Source organism: Castor canadensis, chromosome 18 (genome assembly GCF_047511655.1).
Source record: "Castor canadensis chromosome 18, mCasCan1.hap1v2, whole genome shotgun sequence".
Taxonomy (NCBI): Eukaryota; Metazoa; Chordata; class Mammalia; order Rodentia; family Castoridae; genus Castor; species Castor canadensis.
In genome coordinates, this window is record NC_133403.1 from 6,983,077 (window position 1) to 7,007,721 (window position 24,645).

Consider the following 24,645-nt stretch of genomic DNA (forward strand, 5'->3'; position numbering starts at 1 on the left):
GTGATTCATAGTTTGAACTTTTAATGATGTCCTAGATGTCTTGCATATTTCTTTTGTACTTTCTTGGCATATTTCTTTGTCTTTATCTGAATGCTCTAATTCCTCTACTTAATCTTCAATCCCTGATATTCATTTTCATCTTTTCAATTCTGTTAGTGAGACTTTCAAATGAGTTCTTTATTTGAGTCTAGTTTTTCATTTCCAGAATTGCTATAATTTTGGTGAATTCTTCTTTCATGCACCCAGTGTCTTCATTATTTCGTCGAGCTGTTTATTTGAATATTTTGAGTTCATTTACCTATTGATTTGTACTCTTTTAATTCACTTAAGTGTTTAGAATTGTCCTCTTTAATTTTCATATCATTCTTATCATCATTCTTTAGTTCATTGTTTGCGATTTCTTTCATTTCACTATTGTCCTTTATTGTTGAATCATTGACTTTTGAAGGAGACTTGTTGCTTTGGTTTTTTTTATATTACTTATATTTTATTGTTTGGATTTACACATCTGAGGTCAAGTTTTTGGTTGAATGTTTTAATCTACTATGCCCTTTCAGATGAAATATTCACAATGTTTAAGGAAGAGTGAGTTGTGGCCAGATTGTGGTGTATATTCTCATCACTGGACTGATGTGGTTCAGTTGTCAAAACACTCACTCACAGTGTTCAAGACACTGCATCCAGTCCACTACTCCACAGGGAGAAGAAGAGAGGGGATTTTGTCTGGATTGTCATAGTTTTGTTTCCAGGTCAAAGGCTGCTGTGTTTTCTCTACTTTTGCTGATTCTGTCCATGTTCATACCACTTAGGACCATGTCACAGTTTCCAAGATGCAGCTGTGGCCACTGGAAGGACTTTGCTGATCCTCAGGACTCTATGTTTTGATCCACAGGGGTTTTCTGTGATGCAGTTGGTGTGGTTCTATTGACTGGAAGTTCTGTGCTATGGAAGTAGCCAGGCTGGACCAATGATCTCAGGCAGTGCAGCTTCCTTCCCCAAGCTCCTTCCTGGTCACCTTGGGACTCCTTGCTCTATCTGCAAATATCAGACCCAAGGTTCTATGCCAGTCAGTTCCTCTAGCATAATCAGGAAATGCTGCTGCATTCAAATCTATTGTACCACCAGCTCATCTGATAAGTGTTTGGTGTGGGAATCTAATTCAAGTGTTCTTCATAGTGACAAAAGCTTAACTAACACATCAGAAATACAGAACCACAGCCCAACCCCTGTATATCCCTCTTTTCTTCACTCCCCTTCCCCACCACACACACATAACCTGGATCTTTAGCCTCTTCCTGCTGAAGAGTTCAAGCACTTCCTGGATTCCCCAATTTTTGGTCTCTGCTGCCTCCTACTGGACTCTTTCCTTGGGGGTGGATCTCCAGGCGACTGGGTGGTTAGTTTGAAGTTAAAGATAATAACTGTTCCATATACTGCCCTTTTGTTCCAAGCTGGCTCCACTCTGTGTCCAAAAGGGTAGGTCATTCCATGTCTCTAGGTGATACTGATCAAGTTCCAGGACACAGTCTCCTTATACCAAATTTCTTTGAAAGAAGGAAAGAAATTCTCCCTTTTGTACCTTCTTTAACATGCCAGTAAAAACAGATAAAAATGCCAGGTTGAGCAGTCTATGAAATCTACAGAGAGAAAAGGAATCTTCCCTACTTACTGGGAGACAGATGAAGTGAGGGATGACCCCCTCCCAGGATTACCAGTGGAATCTCAGTCTTTGGGTTCTTGGAGTCCTCTCAGAAGAGGCTTGGGATCTGTGTGCAGACCCAGCCCCTAACTGAGCATTTAAAGAAACTCATAATTTATGTCATGTCCCTAGACTGTAACATTGTCATCCTCTGCTTGGTCACCCTAGACCTACCTCCTACCATGTGAACATCAAGAGGAGATGAGGAGAACCAATGGCTTGAGTTTGAGGACAATGGGGAGCAGGGAACTGAGGACAACTGTGCTTGGGAAGGGGGAGTACAGTGTGGTCATAAGAGTCTCTGGGACTTCCGGGCAAAGAATGGGAAAGGACTAGCCATCAGTAAACCAGTGGTGTCTCTTTGATAGGGAAGAACAGAAACTCCTGGACAAGACTCAAAATTCCGCCCTAGAGAAGGGCTCTAGGTTCTAAGGTCGATGGGCAAAGAGTAGGCTGAACACATACTTTTCTGCTCAAGATTGGATACAGCACTCAGCACATTTCAATCTGAATGCATGACAATGGCAACAGCCAAAGCTGCAGCTGCATCACTGGAGTGGTACCTCCCACTCCTTAGGCATCTGCAGGACACAGTCTGATGCAGATTTCTGATTGTAGCCAGACTAGAAGGATGTGGTTTGTGGTGTGTGGTCAGACATCTGCCTAAGGGCCATGGCAGGTGTGCAGACCAGGTTAGGGTTGGAGGGGGTGAAGAACAGAGCATCTGAGGATGGTATATTTAGGGAGAACCCCTTCTTTTCCCCTGAGATCTGGGACTGTCCCTGGGTAAAACCACTGCTTCTAGGATCTGGGCTCCGGGAAATTCACACCCACATGTGGTGCTAGAGGGGTAAGACCTCCAGGATCTAGGCTGCTTCCAGTATCCATAATGTGAGGAGCACAATGTCACAGACAGAGAAGACCATGCACCCAAGCTGAAAGAAGCTGGGCCTGAATCAGGGACTTCCAAGGATGCCCTGGCATTGTAGGGGTGTTCATGCCTCATCACTGTCCAATGTTTTGCTCAACCACAAGGTCAAAGATGTGCAGGGTTTGTTAGTATAACCTAGCCTTCAGCATAGGCATGGCCCTCAGACATTGCCTGAACAATGCTATGGAGTGTAAAGACTCAACCTAGACATCCTTGAAAGCTGATATGATGACTCCAGTGAAACTCTTAACTCATGATCACCATTTTTAACTTCCTCTCTTTCTTCCTTCTCTTTATGACCAATATTATCAAGAACAATGAAGAGTCTCAGACTGTACCCAACTCACCAGCTACAATGTAAGCCTAACACGGTTGCCTGGATGCTGGCATTAAACACAGACTCCTGAGTCAGAGACCAAGAATACTTTATTCTTTATTTTATACTTTATGCCATAGTATTAGCATTTATTTTGCAACAGCTCCACAAGGCCATTCAAGGAGGTGCATAGGACATATACATACCCGAGCTTGGGAACCCCAAATCTTTTCTATATGACAGTAAGGATCCTCAGGGATCCTCAGGGATCCTTACTGAGAGCATGCTGACCTCTCAATGACTTCAAAAGGGACAGGAAGTAGAGAGAGATAAGGGAGTCTGAATGACACCAGTGGACAAACGAAGTAGAAGAAAGTCTGGGTTGACCAGTTTCAGACTCAGCTTGGGTTTGTTTGAGCAGCTACTATGTTCTGGGCTCTGAGATATGAATTTTTCCCAAGTACCAAGCATTGTGATACCACCTGGGCCTAAAGAACGGTGACATTATCAACAAAGTGTGAGTTGTATCATACAAGGTTCTGGCTTTAGAGTACCCCACCCCAGCCTCCTTTTGGCCCTGTGGCATCACAAAATTAGGGAATCTGTCTAAGTGTCAATTTCCTCAGTTTTGAATTGGGGAGTGGAAATAAGATTAGCCCCATGGGATAGAGCTCGTAAAATACTGAGCCAGGACTAAAGCATCACTGTCACCATGAGTTATGTATTTTATCCCTGGGCTTCAAAATAGACCTCAACCCAAAACCTGTGCCCAGCCCACTCCACCTCTACCACTGCCTAAGGGAGCTCAAACATTGGCTTATAAAAGAACTAGGCATAAGCTATCTAATTGAAAACAGCTAGAAACTCAGAAGGCAAACTCACTCCTAGATTCTAGCTGACTTTGCACCCCATTCCTGGCAAAACTTTGCACCCTGCATTCATCTTCTCTAGGCCTTAAAGTTTTTTCACCTGTGAAACAAGGTTGCTTTCCCCAAGGATTACCCCAAGAGTTTTTCTGAAGCCAAAGTAAGAGGAGAGCAAAAACAGGGAACAGGCATTCATTGGACACCTACTGGGAGCTTAGCAACATGTGGTCTCATTAATCCTCATACACTTCTGTTGTAGAGGAACCCTCTCCACATTCCACAGGGAGTAAAAAACCTGAGGTCCAGATGACCTACTTCTGTATAAAGTCAATATTCATGATCTCACCACTCCTGCTTTTCTGAGTGATACAGAATCACTTCCTTGCCTGAGTCAGAAAATTGCTAGAAAGGTGCTAGGCATGCTTGGCCAACCCAGGCAAGGAAGGGCTTAGCCCAATTGACCAGAGGTGCAGAGTGTAAGGGTCCAGATTGGAAAAGCCCCAGTCCCGCCCCAACCCCCAAAACCAAGCCCTTGGTGTCTGTTTTTCCCTGGGACTTTTGGCCTCTCTGGCGCCATGTGAGCCCCTCCAAAGACCCAGGGCTCCCTTGCAGAACTGGAGATGGAGAGTAGATCTGGTATGCTCCACCCAGGAAATCTGGGGTGGGGCCAGGCAGCTGGCTGCCCTGGGGAGCTGTTGAGGCCTGGATCCTAACCACAGTGGAACAGTTGGCAGAAGTCTCTGGGGAACCCCCTAGAGGTATCAGTCATGGGCTTTCCAGAGAGTGATCTGAAGACAGTGAGCAGAACTAGTGTATGGTGAGGATGCAGTCATAGGTCACATGGACCCCTGCACACTGGGGCCACCACCATCAGCCAGAAGACCTGAGACACCCCTGTAGTAAGTCCACCCATGGGTCACGGAAGAGATGCGTTTGACCCTGTGGGCAGATGAAACCCATGATGGGACAGATAGGTCATGAGGCTCCCTGGGTTCTGCTCCCAGGCACTGCTGGCTCCTACTGCTGGGGACCCAGATCTGTTGCCCCTTATGGCAGCACCTCAGAGCAAGACCCTGATAAAAAACATGGGCAAGAAGCAGCCACTCCACTCTCCATAGCCTCTGAAGCAGGTAAGTGGTGGATTAGTCATGTGGAATAGGCATGGGACAAAGTAAGGTGTGAGAAGGATCAGCCTAACAGGAAACTTGACAGACACTCACTTAAAGTGCTGACACTTTAAGTGTGGATTGGTTTGCTGCTTTATAAATTTAGTATCATATTGAAATAGTATTTACTTTGGTTTATGAGTGTTTTGGCACCAAAACTAGTGTCTCATTTGCCTTCTATTTGTTTTCTGGGTAAGGCCGAAACTAGGGACAAGCAGTACATATGCACAGGAGAAATGTCCTCCTCCTCTTTGGCCTTTTTCTTCTCCTCCTCTGGACTACGTCTACCCTTATCTTTGCCAAGCAGTGGCTACATCACATTGTTGCTTCTGCTGAGGTTGTCAGGGAGTCTTTTCTTCTCTAGCTACATATTCCCCAAGATAGGAGACCCTCAGCCAAAGAAGCTCAGTCAAGATTGCATCCAAGAAGCTCAATTCCCCAAAATATAAGACAATGGTATGACTGCATGGTCAAGTCCTCTATTTGGAAGGGATAGAGAAGACTGTTGGAGATTGAACCTAGCATTGAGCTATCCTCCCCAGCCCCGCCCAACATTTTAAACAAGAGTGCAAGACATACTGAAAAGAGAATGAGGGATTTTCTTGGTCTAACATACACACCCAGTGACTTATTCATAATCGTTTTCTGAGGTCCAGCCCTTAGGATGGGCCCTAACAAAGGGGATCTGTCCAATCACTGGGACAGACCCATGGCTCATGGGGATGTTCCCTCTGTGGGCAGATGCCCAAGCTGTTCTCACAGATCATAGAGGGGCACTGGCTCTTGATTGGGATGTCTTGGCAGTCAAATCAGTGCAGAAAATGTGCCAATTGTGGAAGGGAGCTCCTGGGCAGGACTTGTGGATCTTGATGGTCTCTTGTGCCTAGCTTTTGTCCCGAGTCCAAGATGAGGCATTGGAATGATTTAACTATGGGGATATCAGAGTTGGATTTATGTTTTGGAAAAATCAGCTCTAGATGGGAGGCTGGTGTGAGACCAAATTCAAGGATGAGGGGTAGAGGCCTAGGAGGATGACAGCCCTCAAGAAGTGTTGAGTCTGCAGTGCAGAATGTGATAGGGATGGAGAAGAGGCCCAAGTACACTTGGCAACCAGGTGCCAAGAGTCCTGTGAAGTTGGTGAGTGGATTTAAAGGGAAGACAGCAGAGCACTGACGAGGGAGGAGTGGGCATTATCATGGACTGCCTAGGTGTTTAAATGTAAAAACACTTTAATAATAGGGAATAGGTCATATGTACGTTTACTACTAGAAATCATAACTGTACACAAATATTTACAAACAATGATGCTTAGCTCACAATTACTAATTATGAGAGAAAACTAGAAATAACCTAAATACCATGGAAGGGGTATGACAAAGCACTGTATGCATATCTGTCATGAAGAATGTTACACAAAACTTCAAAATTATGATTTTGTAAAACAGAATCTGGCATAAAGTTAATACTGAATAAAGGTATATTAATGTTATTATCATGATAAAATAATTGTAAAGCTCACCGAGTAATATGGGAAAATCCATTTAAAAGGATATGGTAATATACAGGCTACTTAATTGATGTTCTTAAAGTATGTGTGCATTTTCAAAACCTGTAAGAAAATATAGGAAAATTTCAAGATGTGTCTCCAACTGGTAGGATTTCACTTCATTTTAATTTTAGTTTTATAGCTTTCTGAAAATGTTTACAAGAAGAGCTATTTCATTTTTACTTTTAGTACAAGGGTGATGCTTACTTTTCAAATAAATGTACACATCCCTTTTGTAAATATATTATGTAAATATTATAATATTATAAACACAAAAGTATATAAACTAACAAGTAAATATTTCCATTTACCATCTCACCTCTTCCCCTCAAAACCTATTCCACAGAGATAGCTACTGTCATGATGGCCTATATACTTCCAGACTTATCCTACATACGTATGTCACACACTGGTGATGAGATTGTATTTTTCAAAAATAAACATACTCTTAATATTACCCTACAGCTAGCTTTAGAAATAATCCATTACTCACATTTTCTAGATTATATTTATGACTCTAAAATATTCTCCTAAATGAATACTTAGTTTGGATGAACTAGAGTTTACTCAATCACTACCCTAAATGGACATTTACATTGCTTGTGCTAAAAAATATAAAAGTGATGCTGCAGTGGAAATACCTGTGTGTACATGAATAATGAATATGCATGTGTGTGTGTGTGTGTGTGTGTGTGTGTGTGAGCGAGTGCGCGCTTAGAGAATTCTTCTGTGTCTCCATAGGATACATTTCTAAGAGTGGAATTTCTGAATCAGGGAGGAGTTAGTTTTGTAGGTAGTTTTCAATCATGCTTCCAAATGGCATTTCCAAATTACACTCACTACAGTGAGTGACAGTGTCTTTCTCCTGCTTCCTTTCCAATAGTGTGATGTTGTTGATCCTTTACGCCCCATGTGATGAGCAAAGAATATAACGTGCTTGTTTTATTGTTTATTTGATCACTGGTGAAATTTTCTTTCTTTTCATATTTTTATTGGTTAAATTTATTTCTTCTGTGAATTAAAAAAGTAGGTCATCATAATGCCTGCTTTTCCATTAGGTCATTTTATCTATGTCTATAGAAACTCTCAGTCAAATTGTGATATTAACTCTTGGTTTAGTATATATGTCTAATTATTTTTCCTAGTCAATTTTATGCCTTTAGTTATGGATTATTTCAACATTAATAGAGTATTAATTTGTATGTGTTTGTGTTAATATTTTCTTTATGTTTCTGTGCCTTGCACCATATGTAATAAGATCATTTTTATTTTAATACTATAAACCATTCTCCTATTTTAACTGAGGTACTTTAATTATTTGGTGTTTGAATAATTTTTGGTTTTGTAGATTTTAAACTTTATCTTGAGTTTATTTGTGTGTACATAGTAATCTGTATTTTCCAAATGGAAATTCAGTTCTCACACATGTTGGATATAAATGTGACTTTTACCAAATGTTAAACTATTGACTTATCACATTCTGTTCATAGTTTTGTTGATCCATTGATCTATTCTTACATCATTATATCTGGTTTTAATTATTTTAGTTTTACACAATGTTTTGTTGTCCAGTAGCAAAATAAAACACCATTATTACTTTTTTCAAAATATGCTTACTTTACATAATTCTTACTTTTGTACATTAAATCAGTTCACTAATTCTCAAAAATTATTATGATAATGATTATAATAATTATCATATAATATTATTATAATATTATTATAATAATTACTATAATATTATTATTATTATATTATGGACTATATGATCAATTTGGAAATAAATGATATGTTTATAATGCTCCACATTTTCATCCAGAACATGATGTACTCTCTATTCACCTACTTTTATGTCAGCTAGTCAAGTAGTTTTATATTTTATTCATGAAAACCTTGCAGATTTTAAGTTGTTTATTTGTATGGAGTTATGATTTTATTGAAGGTTTAAGTTCTCCACCAACTTCATATCCTAAAAAATTTCTGCTTATATAGCATAGAAACTTATTTGCTTTAGGATAATGATCTTGAATTCAACCATTTTAATTCTGTTTGAGTTCTTATGGCTTCTCACCTGAATTTTTTGTATAGGTTTGTTTGTTTCATTTTTTAGTAGACACTTGCATTTTAGAACTTTATCTCTTTTACTAGTGACTGTATCTCTTTTTTCCTTTCCATATATTTACTTTGTCCAGAATCTGTAGAATATCTGTTGAATAATGAAAATATGAGTGTGGCTTTGTTTCTGATACACATGATTTGACCTCAAGTAGGAATGTTGATGTAAGTTTTTGAACATACCCTTTTTAATGGAGTGAGGATGTTGCTTTCAATAGCAAAATACTGAATGCTTTTTTTTATTCAGAAACAAGTGTTAAATTTATATCATTATATTAAATTTTGTTTCAAATGCTTATGTGCCTTTCTTTAATACTACTGTTGTTGAATGGTCATTCTACAGAGGTTAAAAATAACTGCTGGCCTCAATGCAATGGGCAAGATATATTATCTTGGGAGATCAAGTAAGATTATGCAAAGTCTTAGAATTCCTACCATCATAAAGTCTCAGAGTGTAACTTGATTTTCTTAAATTTTATTTTGAGTATTTTAATGTTATGTTGTGTTGTGGTAATATATCTAAGAAACAAAGTAATTCAATGAGGGCTTAGAGAGAAATTGCCGAATTGAAGACACTGCAGAAGATCAAGTCTTTAGGGAAATTGATTTAGTTGAGGATTTTTCAGTGTAGGGTGCCTATAAGACATTCAGGCAGAGGCATAATTTATATGAATTTGGAGCCAAAATCAGAAGACAGAGCTAGAAATAGAATTCTGGGATCCCTGGTAAGTCATGGAAATGCACAGTGAGGGTCAAAAGCAGAAAGTCTACAGGGAAAGAAGTTCCAAGGATATGGTCTAGGAGTCACAGACATGTGAGGCCAAGGAAGAAAGGAAGCTAGGGGTCCAGGAGAGTGGGCCGTCTTAGACACTAAGGGAAGCAGAGGGACCAGAAAGAGAAGCCTTTTGCAGTGACACAGGGTACTGGGGAGGAAATAAGAATTGATTGAGAGTGCCTTTTTGGCTTCAACCTGAAAAGTTTCAGAGAAATACAAGGATGAAAACCAGAGGAGACCTACCATGTCCCAAAATGCAAAATGGTGCCTGGCATAGATGTGTGCTTGGTGGCTATTGTTCAATGGATGGATAAATAGATGGCTAGAGTAGTCTCAGAGATGAGAAAAGATTCATGAATGAGGTGGGATGGAGCTGCATCTCAAGGGACAGAAATGCTCTATAATCTGTGTATGACCCTGTGTCCATGGGTCCAGGGATGAAGATGGCCTGGCTATGGAAACTTTTGTAGAGGAGACTCAAAGTCCAAAACATGAGTCCAGGAAAAGTTCATAACTCTTTTGAACCCCACAGAAACCCAAAAGGATGTGTTATTCAGGGGTTTGTTTAGTTTCTACAGTGCCTAGTATTGCTGTCAGCACCTTGAGACTCAGATATGTGGGTAAGCACACATGGTATTCCTCCAAGGCTATGGGCAGTGCCTGCCTGGATTTGGAGTCAAGAGTGTGCAAAGGGGGATTCTGGCCACCCACTTGCCCTGGGATGAGCACACAGCCCCACCCATCATGGCCAGCAGTTTCCCACTCCAGCCCAGCCCCTTAGGAAGGCAGACTCCAGGTGCTGACCCCATTGGTTTTGGTCTCAGCCTCTGTCACTGTGGTAAAGGCAGACTCCAGGTGCTGACCACACTGCTTTTGTCTCAGCCTGTCACTGTGGTATGTCCTCAGTGCTGGGACCTAGATCACTGTCCTAAGTAAGTGACCTTTCCCAGTTGTTCCACCCCACAGATACCTCTCTCTCTCTCTCTCTCTCTCTCTCTCTCTCTCTCTGCTCTCTCCATCCCTCCCTCCCTCTTTTTTCAATTCTTCCCTTTTTCCCCCTCCCAATACAACCTTAACTAGTGACCCTTTATTTTTCTCTGTACAGCTTGGTCGAGATGGGCTGTCTTGGGATAGCTGCCAGAAAGGGCCTACAGTAGGAGCAGCCTCATTTAGATTAGACTGACAAGCAGACACAGCCTCATCATAGGAACCTGGGCTAAGAGTTAGCCAAAGATAGGTGCTTCAACCCACTTAGGCATATGACCGTGGTGGCCACAGGCATGACCTAAGAAGGGGCACCATGGGCCTCCTCCATCTGGATTGAGGGTCAGATGCCCATCCAGGCTGACAAGGTTACATAAGAGGCACAGAGATGTGGCTGGGGTTATAACCCCAGTATCTAGGAACTCAGAAGATTACCCAAAGTGGAGACCAACAGAGGCAGAGAGAGAATCTGGCTCACTCTAGGTGGAAGCTCACTAATCCTCTGCTGGGCCATGAGAACACAGAGGTGCATAGAGATGGTTCAGACTGTATAAGATGATCAGAGTTTGGCTGACGCTTCCATAATGCTCACTGGGTAGGAATACAGACTCCTTTGACCCTGGAGCCCTTTCAACCTGGAACCCTGTGTCTCACTTTTCCATGTCGGGCTCCCAAATCCCACACAGGGTACATTAGACTCAGGAAATGAGGAATGAGGGAGCTAATAGGAGCTTCAGTAAATTATCTGACTGCTAGGTAAAATCAGGACTCTGGAGGGATGGGGTATAGCTGGGCTGGGTTATATGTTCAGGAGATCAGGTCAAGTTTCCAAACTCCGACTACAGAGAACAGTGTGAATGCATCACAGCCATGCCTAGTGACAATGGAGAAACTGAAACTGCAAGCAGAGGGAGTAAACCAGGTGATATGGAGAGGTGACTTGCAGAGGGGTTCTAGGAAGTTGCAGGGCTATCTGCTGTTCAGAGGGCTCAAGTAGACAGATGGGAAAAAAGGAAAGAAGAAGGGTACCCAGGTGAACAAGATGGTCAAAATGTTAACTGTCACTTAGATTTTGGGAAGTTTGCAACATCTTAGATCTCTGCTGATACAAACCCAATCCTCTATTCACACAGGATAGACTAAAGCTGCCCCATCAGTAACTCTGTTCCCACCCTCATCTGAGGAGCTCCAAACCAACAAGGCCATACTGTTCTGTATGATGAATAACATTTACCGAGGAACCATGAATGTGGTCTGGAAGGCAGATGGCATGCCAGCCACTCATGAGACCCTCCAAAAAGAGTGATAACAAATACATGGCCAGCAGCTACCTGTTTTTGACATCAGATCAGTGGAAGTCTGGCAATGCAATAGCTGTCATGTCACACATGAAGGGAGCACGGTGGAGAACAGTGTGTCTACTTCATAGTATTCCTAGGTCTCCAACCCTCAACCCACCCTTGAGGACCAAGAGCTGAAAAACCCTCAGGGAAGGGTCTTCTCTCCTACTCCTAGGCATCTCAGCACTTAGCTATGAACTCATAAACTCTCAATAAAATGTCCATTATCGATCATAAATACTGCTGTATTTCATTTGTTCTTATATCACATTTAATTTGCAATGGCCTCAGTGTTCTCAGTGGGAAGTGGTGGGGGGATCCTGACACCCAGTGGGGAAGTGGGTTCCACTTAAAACATCCCCAGGCAATCACCTCAGGGGTCTTTCTTACCCAGACAACCCTTTCTCCAATTCTCAACTCTATCCTTAGCCCCCTCCATGCAAACTCATAGCAGGCACTACTTATGCAGTGCTCATTTTAATCACCTTAATAAAGACCTAATCATGTATCATCAAGTATTTCTAATGTGTCATCCATATCTGCTCAGGACTCTAGGCTGAAGGATTACTGCTCTGAGGAATGGGTAGTTCTATCATGAAGTCTCATCTCCCCATAATTGCACCCACTTAATTCACCAGGACACAGTTCCTTATGCTGCTGGGGACTGTCATCCATATCAGGAAGTAGTCCTGAAGAGTTACCCTTGAATGAAGTCCTTGCCCACCTGAAAAAGGAAAGGGATCCAGTTAGAGTGAAAGTAGTTGGCCATAGTGGAGAATTAGAGAAAAATGAATGGGATCCCAGGAGCCCAGCTTCAGGATAGAGATAGAGATGTGGAGGTAAGGACACTCTGGAGTGAAAGCCATGGTTTTAGCTAGAACAGAGCTTGAACTCTCCTCTCCCATCTGAAGGACCAAACAAGAAAATCCTTACCATGTGAAGGGTCTGAAGTTTGAAATCACCAGGGAAATTCAGAAAGTGGAACCTAAATGTTCATTTTTCAGACTTTCACAATATATATTAGCTATTTGTATAAAGATACTGACAAGTTCCACAACAGGAGGAACAATTAATAAGGAACTCATCAGTTTGCACATGTTCTCATCTCCACCTCTGAGAGTTCTATAATACTCAGATAGACACCAGAGTATGTTAGAGCTTCCTAGGAGAGCATATGCTGAAGGTGAGACGCACAGCAGTGATCACTTTATAATCAGATGGGTGTGGACTCAGGTTCAGGCTCAAGGTTGACAATAGCAAGGGGCTGGGATCTCAACCATAAAAGGTTAATACCTCTTATGGCTCTAGGATGGAGATGGTTTATGGTTTGTTTATGGCTGTGGCTTGGAGAAGATCAGCATGTAAAAGAGGGACAACATGGATAAAAGTGAACAAATGAGAAATGCTATCCATTGATTGGCTAATGGAATCTGTATCAGAGTCAAATTAAAGACTATATTTGGGGCTTGGCCAGGATAGATCAAGGCAGGTTAAGAGGGTATATAGGAAAAGTCCATATTTCAGAGATACTCAGTGAGCCCATACTCTCCATTCAACCAGACCCCACTCCCTCCCTCTCTCATGTGGCTCAGGCCCCATGTGCTCCTGTAGCCTAATGTCAGAGACACAATCACTGCCAGAGACTCTGACATGTAGGTGCCTTCCTACATGTGTAAACTACCAAGTCTCTCTATAAGACCTCTGTGCACTGGGTGCTCAGAGGCCAGCCTCTTTGTGTCTCAAGTGCATCAGTAGTATGGCAGCCATCTTCACCAGAGCTGCTATATAACCAGGCCAAGCCAAGCACAGAACCTGCAAAGACAAGATGGGGCAGAGAAATGGTTCCTCTTAGAGGTTGAACACAGCCACTCCTGTCCCAGACCACAGACTCTGAATTAGAATGCAGCTCAAGAATTCTAATATCCCATATCACCTGTATGACACCATTTCATCAACGTGTAGCAGAGACCACACAGGTTTATACCAATGGCCTTGGTGGATACAGTGCCAGAAATCACCCCACCACCAGCTGGTGCCCTAGGATAATTTTCTCTCCAGTTTGTTATAAGTTTTATAATGGATATTTTCAACACAAAATGAGACAGAGTAATAAAAATGATCCTATGGCCCATCAACCAGTTATCAAAATAAGAAATTTATGGGTGATTTCAATCCACCCAAAACAAATTAACTCCTCCTCAAGTAGGTTCCAGACATCTGTTCTTTTTATCTGTAAATATTTCATTTCAGTCTTAGAAAGATGAGGCTTTAACTACATTATGACTACTACAGGTAAATAGAAAATATCAGCAAAACCTTAACATTAAAGTTAGGGTTTTTTTCTGCGTGCTCCCGGGGCTGAAGGAAGTTCCCGGGGAAGCCGCTGCCAGCGCGTAGGGTTTTGGTGGCAGCAGCGGACGTGCCGGAATCTCCAGGATGCCCTAGCCTGCCAAGCCGGCGGGGAGCGGTCCCGGGAGGCCTTGGCTCTGAGATGCGCTGGGGAGCCACGCTCTGGAGTGCGTCGTCTTGCCCAGAGTCTGGGTGTCGCTGCCTGCCGCGAGGTGGGTGCGTGCCTCCCGCCAGGCTCCGGAGGATGGATGGATGGGTGGACGGGTGGATGGATGGATGGTTGGACGAATGGATGGAAAGATAAGTGGACGATGGATGGATGGATGGATGGACAGATGGACGGATGGATGGGTGGATGGGTGGATGGTGGGTGGACAGATGGATGGTGGGTGGACGGGTGGATGGATGGATGGGTGGATGGAAAAAAAAAGTTAGTTAGGGACTCATAAAACCCCTTCCAAATGTATAATTACTCAGTTATGTTTATGGTACTATTTTTATTTGTGGTTCTCAATCCTTTATTTGTAGGAAGATGACCTGAGGGCAGAAGTTGTGATTACTGTGTATGTTCACAGACATCTGTCACCTGGCAGAGTCCCCAGCTCATTCTTCTTGTTTCTTCCGATTCAAGAGCTTCAAAAGTTGACCTGCTTGTCCTGGGATGTCCCCAGTGCTGGTGCAGCCCAAGGTTTAACTGTGCTGTCACTGGAGGCTCCTCTCTGCTCCTCCTTTTCCTGAACAGTATTTCTTCTGTAGAGAATATGAAAAAGATGCCGGTGAATGTTTGAAAAGGCTATTCCCCAGGACAGGTGGCTACTTCAGAGAAAGGAAGACATATGTTAGTGACCTTTCACTGAGATCACTAACCTCAATGTAAGACATCCAGGTCCATCAGCACAGCTGCTTCCAGCACAGCTGCAGCTGGGGATCAGGGAGGCAGGGAGGGGTTTTTGCACTAGTTTGTGTCACAGTGTTTGGTGTTTAGTGGAGGGACCAAGCTAACTGTTCAAGGTGAGTGAATCCTTCCCCTCCTTTATTCTCAGAAGCAAGAATCTCTGAGTTTACAAAGGATCAGAATTCAATGTGGAAAACCTGTAGATCTGGCACTGAGGGTAGAAGGAGGAGGCCAAGGTCAGGCAGACAGACCATGTAATGACCAAAGTCCCGCCTTATGGGACCCTGGGAACACCAATTTAGGTGAAAATAAACTCTTTAGATTAAAAACAAACAGCTCCCAACAGAACAGAGGAAGCATGTCATAACTGTGCCCTAAGGAAAGTTCCACAGGATTTATAGAGAAATCACAGGAGAGACACATAAACGGAAGGCAGAAGGAGACAGGGACAGAAAGGTGATGGTCAGATATCTGTGTGGGTGGTCAATGCCTGGGAAGGTCCCAGAAGTGATGCACAGTGTCCAGGTGCGTAAGTCCTAAGGACATGGGGAGTCCTTGGAGGAGCTCCCCATCCTACACTCTGCATTGTGGATGCTCACCCCAGAGTCTGTAAGCAGCAGGACTCTTTCTAACCCACAGTCACCAAGGACTCTTGGGAAGACAAATGGCCTTTGACCGCCCTTCACTTGGACTACCTTGCAGGACAGCCAAAGGATCCCTCTTCTATCACCTTGCTCTTGCTCTCCTCTGAGGAGTTCCAGATTAAGAAGTCCACAGTGGTCTGTCCGATAAAAGAATTCTACCTGGATACAATTGCAGTGACCTGATTGGCAGATGGCAAGACTTGCACCCAGATCATGGAGAACACACAGCATCCAAACAGAGTAACAACAAGTACATGGCCAGCAGCTACCTGTTTTTGATGTCTTATGAGAGGAAGGTTTATGATTCTTTAACCTGCCAGATCACACACAAAGGGAACACCGTGGATCAGAGTGTGTCCCCTGAAGAATGTTGTTAGGTCCTCAAACCTCATCATGCCCTCAGGAGTCTAAAGCAGAAGAACTCCAGGGAGGGTGTCTCTCCTCTACCAAATCAGTCTGAGCCTTTATCTCAACCTTATTAATTCTGAAAAATACCCCTCCTTTTCAATCAGAAAATATGGTCTTTGCTCATTTTATTTATTTACCATCCTAAATAAGAACATCTCCAATGGTTATCACCATCAATTCAGCAAAAGAAAAAAAACAAGAAAAGACTCCCAATGCTTTCTTCTTTCTTGCCATAACCCCATGGGATGTTTCAGAAGGGAATGGTCCTTAGCAGGAACCCAGACTGAAGGAATTAACCCACCTCCCTCTTTGCTTCTTGCTTTAGTGCAGACCTGCACACATTTGACTTCCCAGAGTCAATCTTTATGTTTTGTGTTGCTTTGTTGCTTTGTTTCTCGAGTTTTTTGGGGGGGAGACAGTGCAAGGGGGTTGTTATTGCCATTGTTAATTTTTGTATGGTTTTTGTTATTTTGTTGTTGTTGTCTGGGCTACATAGCCCAGCCTGGCCTGGAACTCACTATGTAGTCCAGGCTGGGTTCTAATTTATGATTCTCCTGCCTCCATCTCCCAGATTAATTACTAGTGTCCACCACCCATGCCAGGCTCAATGTCTCTTTGGATCATCTGTCTTACAGAAGGTAGTACTCTCTCCCTGGAGTCTTCAGTTTTCACAGCTAATATTCTTCTGAAGGAATAGACATACACTAGGCCATGCCTTCTCAGTCTCCCTTACCCCACCTTTAAAGCTCTGTCCTGACAGTTTACAGATCCCTCTCTTCCTTTCAGGTATACTCTGCTCCTGATTCCTCAGGCTCAAACACTTGGGTCACAGAGGACCTCCCTTGCAGTACTTCTCACAGGATGCTCACCAACTGGAACCTGACCATATCTCCATTTCTCCTCCTGCTGCCCTGATCTCTAGATATCCCTCTTTCCCAAATGTGTTTAAGGCCTTGGCATACAGGATTCAGTTCTGATCTCAACTGATCCATCACAAGTCCCCTAATTTCTGGGTGTCCTTTGGTTGTCAATGAGACTGTTGAGTTCAAAGTCAGGAGTATGATTCTGGGATTCTGCCATGGCTTGTATGCAAGTCAACTCACTGTTTTTCAATTTTTTGGAGATACTGGGTTTGAAATAAGTATCTCACACTTACTAGACAGATTTTCTATCACTTGAACCATGCTCCCATCCCCTAACTCATCTTCTTAACATGCTTTAGGATCTGAGCTATTGTGCAAACACACACACTGATCCATGCATATACATACATATACACATATACCCCTAAAGAATCACACACTTTCACACAAAAAACACACACACATAGTAGATATTCATCCAAGTACAACTTTGCTGTGGTGAGCATCTCCTGGAAGGGTCAAGAAACAGAAGCTGTGGGTCTTCAGTTCAGAATATTAACATGGAGAAGAGAAGGTATTTCTTGTCCTGGCCAAGCGTGACAAAGGGAACAAGAGGAGGTTTTGGAATGAGACTTCTCAGGTAGAAGCAGGAGGATATCAGGGGAATAGGAAGGATGTTTATGAGGGGGACACTGTCAGGGAGTACAATCTGTCACTAGTGTGTCTAGGTGTTACTTCTGCAGGTAATAGGTTAGGATAAGGAAGCATATCAAAGCTGTGTTGTCTACAAATGTTACTGTCCATATGTTATTCCAATGTAGAATAAGCTGTGAGCCCAAGCTGTGGGTGTACCAAGAACAGGTGAAAATCATGAGTATAGGTTGGCTGTTCCACATGTCACAGAGGACATGGCAGAGGAAATGTGGACAGATGTGTGCATATAAGCAAGAGAAGTCCAGGGGGACCGCAGAGACCCCCTCACCCACATTTAGAGTAGCATAAGCTACAGTAAGCCTCCAGGAGTTCCCCTCAGACCAATCCAGTTCTGAAGCAGCATTCTTCTATGCAGAAGGCAGCTGCCCCACCACCTTAGGAAGCAACTTGAATAATGACCACACATTGTACCTTCAGGACAGCCCAACTGACACTGGATACTGGGAATCAATAATTCTCTGTAGCATTTGGGTCATTGCTGGGAAACATGATTCTTCATCGACCCACCCAACCCAATCCCAATCCAAAATTTGTCCCTGTTCCAATTCTGTGCTGAAATGGAGGCATCCAGGGCACTCATCATAAGTTCTGCTTGCATACGAGTCCCAGCACCACCATCATCTCTGTCTTGGGAAAAGACCTCTCCTCTTCCTTCTATGTCCTCCTCTTCCTTTCCCTGATCCTCCTTCTCTTCTTCCTGCTCCATTCTGTCCTGCTCCTTGAAATGTGAATACCAACCAGCTCAGTAGGAACAGCCAAATCACTCTGTGCAATGCCAATATCTGGGAGCACTGCTTCCACAGACAGACATTCTGCTCAATCCCATCCATGACTCAGGATGGAGAGATTCCACAGCCTGCAAACAAGTGATCTTCCAGGTTAAGAAAGGATAACCCATGGCCTGAGCAGCCTCCATGAAAGAAGGCTGAAAGCTATGACTCCATTGCACTTTCATGTGGGCCTGGTAAGTGGTACAAAAAGAGGTTTGTGTGTACGTATGTGTCACTGTGTGTTTTCTTTGGTGGAGGAACCTAGTTGACACGTTGACTGTCATCCACAGGTAACCCTCTTTCTCTCTCCTTTGGGGACCAGGGTTATTTGGGTAGGTTTTTCTCTTGTTCCTATCCTACCATAGTTGGGGTTTCAAACCATCAGAGTGTTTGTAAGATTCATGCCCCCTCACTGGCCATTCACCTCTTCCCACTTTTCCCCTCTCTCAGTCATCTGCCTGGCCAGAATGGTACAAATCCAATGGGCTATTCCTGCTCCCTGCTGAGGCATCATTCTGACCCCACAAATCTTCTCAAGGGGTTCCTCTGTGCTGGACTTTGGGGTATCAACCTTCTATTTTGCCAAGGTGGCCAGATTCCACAGTCCATGGAAGTAGGGAATTCAGGTTGGATCTTTAGGGATGTGATCAGCCTTCAGGGGTCAGTTCTCCATGGTCCCAGCTATGGGAATGCCCTTAATGAATGAAAGGGGGCTCAAATAAGATAGGAGGAAGAATGGAGTATATATTTCCTGTGAGAAGATAGACCCAGCTACAGGTTGCCTCCACCTCCCCCAGGCAGGAAGACTTGCATACCAAGGTGCACAGTACTCAAAGATCCCAACAGAGGTACCTCCACATTCTACATGTGGAATAAGGACTTCAGAGCAGATGCTTGGGAAAGGGGTCCTAAGAGGAATTGGTGTCAGGAATCTGTTCAGACAGGAAGATGTGTTAAGAAGATAAGTTCCCCCAAAAGACCTTCAGGCGACAGTGAAGAACCTTAAAAGATTCCAGTTCAGGATCATCCCCAGTCCAATGGAAGCATTTAGTTTACTTAACTCCCTGGAATCCAGCCACAGGACTCGAGAACCTCCCCATAATGCAGCAGAGGGTTCTTGCAATAGGGTGCCAGGAAATTTGTGGGCAAGAAAATGACTCTGAGGAGGGAAGAGAGTAGGGAAGCTGTATATGCAGACAGACACCTGCATGAAGATCTAGAGATGTCCAGATAGAGAAGCCCTGAGGAAAGATGAGGGCACAGGGCATGGCCACTCAGAATTGAGGAGAATGATGGAGGTACAGGTAATAAGGGCAAGTGAATCTGTACCAGAGTCTGAGCTCTAAGAAGAATGGGACTCCCCTAAAGTCAGGCTCCTGGGAGTGTCCCATAAGTGAATGTCCTCTGCCACTCAAGTTCTAACGTCAGTCCAGGAGGGGCATGGGAAAATTTTCCTCCGTGGCTCTCATGCCTGTGCATCACTTAGAGCCTGAGGTCAGAAAAGGCATGACACACAGCAGACCTCTCACCTCCATTACTTCTTCTCTTCCCCTTGTCAGCCCAAGGATACTCCCTCGGTCATTCTGTTCCCAACCTCCCCTAAGAGCTGCAGATCAACAACCCCATACTAACCTCGCTAATGAATGAATTCTACATGGAGACAGTGAGGGCGACCTCAAAGGCACATCACAACCTTGTCACCCAGAGCACAGATACCCTCCAAACAGAGCAACAACAAGTACACGGCCTGCAGCTACCTGACTACTGAAAATCTCACAGTAAATGCAGCTGCTAGGTCATGCACAAAGGGAACACCATGGAGAAGAGTGTGTCCCCTGCAGTGTTCCTAAGTTCCTGACCCTCATCCTAGCCTCAGGGACTAAAGCTGAAGGATCACAGGAAGTCATTTCCTCTCCTACCCTTAGCTGTCTCAGGCATTCACTCTGAACACAAAGAACTTGACTGAAGTATCTGTAGTCTATCAGAAATCCTCTCTACCTCATTTGTTCTTATTTTGTATGTAATTCTCAGTCACCTTGGGTTCTGCTTGTGAAAATGAGGGAATTTTGGCATCCAGTGGGAAACTGGATGCCACTGTGAGCATCCATTAGGGCATCACTCTTCAAGGGGATCTTGTCAATAAGTCAACCTTTCTCCACTTATACAATACCCCATATGCCCTCCATCATTCAATCCCACCCCAGGTGGCTCTCATACTCCCTTCAATTATAATTTCAATACACCAAATCACACATCATCTGAGATTTGTAAAGCCTACTGGCATCTCTAAGGGTAAGTGCAGCTGCATCATGAGATCCCATTTCCCCATTATACCACACATTCAACTAATGAAAATAATAAATGAACTCTCTGTGGGTGGGGACTACAATCTAGAGCACAAGGGTGACTCTGCTGAGTGGCACCTGGGATGTATTCCTTGCCCACCTAAGAAGAGAATAATATATGGGTAAACAGAGGTGGTGTGAACTGAGATGATATCAAAAGAAATGAAGTGGTTCTATGGGCCTAGAGGTAGGCTGAAGGAAGGAACATGGGAAGGGAAGCAGACACCTGAGCCAAGTCCATGATCAAAGTCCAGAGTTTGAAATTCTCTGTTCTTTAGGATGGACCATAAGGAAGAGGAATCACCAGGTGAAGGGTCACAACTACCCACTTACAAGGAAGTCCTAGAGAGAAATGACAGTGGAGAGTACAGGGGGCATTATTAAGATTACCACAATACTAAGCAGCTAAGTAAAGTGGCTAATGTATTCTGCAGTAAAACAATTATAATATTACTAACAAGTCCAGAATCCTATTGAATTTCCCAACCAAAATAGGGATCTTGCGCTAATACTGAAGACATTGTTGTTCATGGTCACATGTGCAAGGATATGAGATGAGATGAGATGAGGTCTGTGTATGATTTGATGTATATGAAGTGAAAGTGTCCTCAAGGTCAATGCTAGCACAAGCCTAGGATCTGAATCAGGATGTGTCTTGACAACTAAAGTCAGGCTACAGCCAGAGAGTATCTAAGACTGGTTAAGGCTGGTACGTTGTAGTTGTCTAAGAAGAGCTGATTCAGAGTCAAATTCAGGTCTAGAATCAGGGTCAGGTCACAAAATGGTAAGGTACAGTGAGTGTTACCTGAGAACTCCAGGAAGGCATGTATTCTGGTAGTTCAAGCTCTAAAAAACTACTATTCCAGGTGCCCACCTCTGTTTAGATGCATCCACATCTTTCCATGCACCTCAGATTGATATCTGCCACAGACCCTGACATAGGCAAAGTCTGCCTTCAATTGTCCAAGCCCAGTCCAAGTTTGGTAGTCCACACCACCCATAACTTGGGGACTCCATAATCTCTAGATCATCAGGGATGTGGATGCTGCTCTCAGCAGAGCTCCTTGGTGGACCAGTCAATACAAAGACACCACCTGTAATACCACGGAACTTCGTCAATAATGGAGAAGACAAAAAGAAGACTGCATGAAGCTTGTGCCTAACCACAACAACCCAGACACAATCCTCTGAGAACTGCAAACACAAAATAACCTAGGAGACAGTTTTTAAAACCCACATGTTCACATCAATCAACCTCTACTCAGTTCACCCCAGATTTTGATCAAAACAGAAAAACTCCTCCCTTACACCATCAATTTACTCCAGATATCATATCTTATCATCTCTAAATCATGAGCTACTGTTCTTAATTCCTATGAAAGCTAAAGAGAAATCAAGGATAATTTCATCCTATCATAAAACAGTCAAATTGTCATCAAATGTCCACAAGTGTAATGGAGCCATAGTGTTGCATACTGGTGTTTCTGGGGTGTTATTCCTTAGTATGTAGAAAGATTGAATGATGTTTGAAATTATGAAATGTAAGTGTGTTTGTGACTGCTGGAAGCTCCTAAGATACACCAATAACTCCTCTAATTCCTAGTCAGAGGAGAGATATAGCAGCTGAGTTGTTCATTCTAGGGGATATTTCAAGGTACCCATGCAGCCCACTAGCTCCCCAAGCTATCATTGAGTACTTCTCTCTGCTTCTCTATTTCCTGCAAAACAATCTGACAATATACAGGGTAGACAGGAGACGTTCAAATTTTCATGGGGCTATATCCAAGAAAGGAAGCTCCTTTCAAGAAAGGCATCATGAACTGGTTATCTTTTACTGAGGTCACCATGACGCAGGATGCCCAGGTCCATCAAGGTTGCCTTGAGCACAGCTGCAGCTGGGGAGTGTAGGGGAAGGGGCAAGGAAAGAAGGTGCTTTTGCAGGTGTCTGTGTCACAGTGTTTAGTGTACAGTGGTGGGGCCAAGCTGACGGTCCTAAATGAGTCAATCCTTCGCCCGTCTTCCTTGTTATCCCTAAGGTTTGGCAAAAATGTTGACTTTTTTGTTGTTTTGTGTGTCTTGTCTCTGCCTGGAGTAATATTACTCCCTTGATTTGGACCCTGTGGCACTGAATTGCTCCCTCCCTCTTTAGTCCTTTCGGTTTCCCTCAGGTAATAACAAAATCCATTCTCTTCTGACCCTAGAGACACGGGACGGAACCAAATAACCTACTAAGACTCACTTGTCTGTGATTTGTCTGTCATTCTATCTGGTCTCAATGGTTGTCAAAAGAATTCTTCTATGTCCCCATCCTTTGGGCTTATGGCTGTTGATGAAGTTTGTGAGAGTTTAAACTGAGGCCCCATTTCATAGGGAGCAGGGAAACAGATCAATTTAGATGACCTGGAACAATCACCACAGAACCTGGGAAACCACACTTCAGAGTGCCAGACCAGTTCCTATGAGTTGTTGAACTCAGGATGCTGTACAAGCAAAACTGGAGGAATTAGAAGGGATCCCTAGCCTTCCATAGGCTGCCACAGACAGAGCATGAAGCAAATCTATGAGAAAACTTGGGAGGGAGACAGGAAGAGAAGGCTGTGAGAGATAACAGAAGGGTGTATGACATAATAGGGAGGATGGGATTCTAAGTCTCTTCAGCACACACTGCACAAGAGAGTTGAATCTCTGAAATTATAGATGAGTAGGTAGCAAGGCAGAAAACCTATAGATCAGCCTTGTGGTGTCCCTCAATATGATTTTGCCAAAGTAGAGAGTACAGGCCAAAAAGACATGGTATAATGAGCAAAGGTACTGACCCCATTGCAGATGCTTAACAGAAACACATTTAATGAAAAGAGATTCCTTAGATTAAAAATTGTGCCTCTGTGCAGATGTCCGAACTATCCTTACAGTGGACTAATCAAGATTCACAGACAAGTTGGAGGTCATAAAGAATACAGACAGTTTTGACAAGATTCAGGAGATGGAAGGAACAAAAGAAAGTAAAGATCAGACATGTACTGAAAGGACAAAATCCAAGAAGTCCCAGGAGAAGTGATACACTTATGTCCAGGCAAATAAATCCTAGGCACATGAGGAATATTTGTGATAATTCCATTACCCTACCCTTTTATCTCATGTGTGCTTGATCAAGAATGTCTGAAAAAGGGGCTCAACTGAGCTTAAGATTCAAATCTTTCCTCACATAATAGTCCAGAGACTCCAAAGTAGACACCAGGCCTCTGACAGTCCCACACTGCAGGTCAGCTCAAGGCTCTACCTAAGTCACTCTGTTGGCACATTCCTCTGAGGAGCTCCAGGCCACCAAGGTCACACTAGTATGCCTGATAAATGACTTCTACTTTGGTACTATGACTGTGCTCTGGAAGGAAGATGGCGTTCCAGGGTGTGGAGACCACCCAGCCTTCCAAACGGGAAGAAGTACATGGCAAGCAGGTACCTGATGGTGACACCCCACCACTGGACATGTTCCAATAGATACAGCTGTTGGTCACACATGAACGGAGTACTGTGGAGAAGACTGTGTCCTTTTCACAGTGTTCCTGGGTCCCAAACCTCGCCCTACCCTCAAGGACTGACATTGAAGTTTACTAGACAGGGTCTCCTCTCATACCCCTATTCCAGCCCTTCCTTCTGAACACAATGAATGCTATTATTCATCATGAATCCTGCTCTACAATATTTGTTTTTATTTCATATTTTATTTTTAATTGCCTCATGTCCTCCTTGTGGAAAGGGGGTTATCCTGGGAGCCTGTGGAATAAAGAGTGCCACTGTGAGCCTTCCTTGGGGATCACATATGGGGGGATTTCTCAAGTAATTTTCCTTTCAACAGTTATCCATTACTTTCATGAACCACAACATCATGAAATTTTACCCCAAGTGGATCTCATATTCT

The 24,645-nt window shown here is 43.4% G+C and overlaps 3 protein-coding genes and 1 long non-coding RNA gene across 7 annotated transcripts in view; all 4 read left to right on the top strand.

The window, feature by feature from the left end:
* Nucleotides 1-24,645, top strand: part of LOC109684467 (immunoglobulin lambda-1 light chain-like) — a 781,398-nt gene that overhangs the window by 749,275 nt on the left and 7,478 nt on the right. The window lies entirely within an intron of this gene.
* LOC109700872 (immunoglobulin lambda-1 light chain-like) overlaps nt 1-24,645 on the top strand; it is a 522,506-nt gene that overhangs the window by 473,347 nt on the left and 24,514 nt on the right. The gene's annotated exons all lie outside the window — the stretch shown is intronic.
* Nucleotides 1-24,645, top strand: part of LOC109679554 (immunoglobulin lambda-1 light chain-like) — a 332,861-nt gene that overhangs the window by 296,373 nt on the left and 11,843 nt on the right. The window lies entirely within an intron of this gene.
* On the top strand, nt 4,396-15,211 carry LOC141418886 (uncharacterized). Its single transcript, XR_012443551.1, has 2 exons — nt 4,396-4,942; nt 14,616-15,211. It is a non-coding gene; the product is annotated as an uncharacterized lncRNA (long non-coding RNA).